General features: G+C 40.5%; 1 pseudogene; it reads left to right on the forward strand.

Moving 5' to 3' along the window:
• The first annotated feature begins 574 nt into the window (after nucleotides 1–574).
• Nucleotides 575–1,335, forward strand: LOC117064479 (annotated as a pseudogene).
• The last annotated feature ends 236 nt before the right edge of the window (nucleotides 1,336–1,571 follow it).

The raw sequence follows: 1,571 nt of genomic DNA on the forward strand, positions 1-1,571 counted from the left end.
TGTATATACTGCCATAATATCCTGTTCTACATTGCTTGTATTCAAAGAGTTTGTTGTATAACAAATGAGTAGTATTTATTGGACTTACCTGGTCCACCATTTATCCTATCACTGACCAAAATTATTATTATAGAATGGCGAATATTTTATTAAAGACTCAATCACAGTGCCAGCTGGAAACAATGGCTTAAAATGTTGTACTCATGCTATAGGATGTGGTGGTGTATCCTCTGAGCTAGTAACTAAGTATAAGCTTGTCTGGTGTCTCCCATATAAAAAATACAACAACCTTTGATCTTTGTTATGAATGTTGAAGTGACTTCTTTTTTCATTACATCTAATGATCCACTCCAAATACTTGTCTCTTGTCTCTGAAATTCTGAGTTTTTGCAGAATTAGTACCCAAGGGGAGATTCTTAGCAGTATTCCATTTTACGATCCATCCTTCGTTAGAGGATGAGAGACTTCTATCTGGCCTCTTAGGATACCTGAGACCTTTAGACGAACAGTCAAAAATTTAAAATTTAAAATGCAGCTACACTGTTGCATGGGGTAGTAAATTTTGACCTTAAAACTGTGGTATATTCATACAGTGGAATATTATTCGGTGATAAGAGGAAAAAACTGTCAAGCCACAAAAAGACACAGAAAAGACAAATACATTTTGCTAAGTGAAAGAAGCCAGTCTGAAAAGGGTACATACTGTGATTTCAACTATACGATATTCTGGAAAAGGCAAAACTATAAAGATAGTAAAAAGATCAGTGGTTATATTTGCAGACGCCACTGCCACTGGGAGCCCTGTACTGTCAGCCATGGTCAACCCCATCGTGTTATTCGACATCACCATCGACGGCAAGCCCTTGGGCCACGTCTCCTTCAAGCTGTTTGCAGAAAAGATTCCAAAAACAGCAGAAAACTTTCATGCTCTGAGAGCTGGAGAGAAAAGATTTGGTTATAAGGGTTCCTGCTTTCATAGAATTATTCCAGGGTTTATGTGTCAGGGTGGTGACTCCACATGCCATAATGGCACTGGTGGCAAGTCCATATATGGGGAGAAATTTGATGATGAGAACCTCATCCTAAAGCATACAGGTTCTGCCATCTTGTACATGGCAAATGCTGGACCCAACAAAGATGGTTCCCAGTTTTTCATCTGCACTGCCAAGACTAAGTGGTTGGACGCAAGCATGTGGCCTTTGGCAAGGTGAAAGGAGGCATGAACATTGTGGAAGCCATGGAGTACTTTGGGTCCAGGAATGGCAAGACCAGCAAGAAGATCACCATTGCTGACTGTGGACAATTCTAATGAGTTTGACTTGTGTTTTATTTTAACCACCATACCGTTCCTTCAGTAGCTCAGGAGAGCACCCCCTCCACCACATTTGCGTGCAGTATCCTACAATTTTTGTGCTCTCGCTGCAGTTCCCTTCGAGTTCCACGTTTTCCTCATTCCCTTCCATGCCTAGCTGGATTGCAGAGCTAAGTCTATGATTATGAAATAAAAACTAAGTAACAACAACAACAAAATATCAGTGGTTGCCAGGGTTTTGGGGATGGGTAGGGAGATA

This window comes from Trachypithecus francoisi, unplaced genomic scaffold (assembly GCF_009764315.1).
Source record: "Trachypithecus francoisi isolate TF-2019V2 unplaced genomic scaffold, Tfra_2.0 Lachesis_group2, whole genome shotgun sequence".
NCBI classification, from domain to species: domain Eukaryota; kingdom Metazoa; phylum Chordata; class Mammalia; order Primates; family Cercopithecidae; genus Trachypithecus; species Trachypithecus francoisi.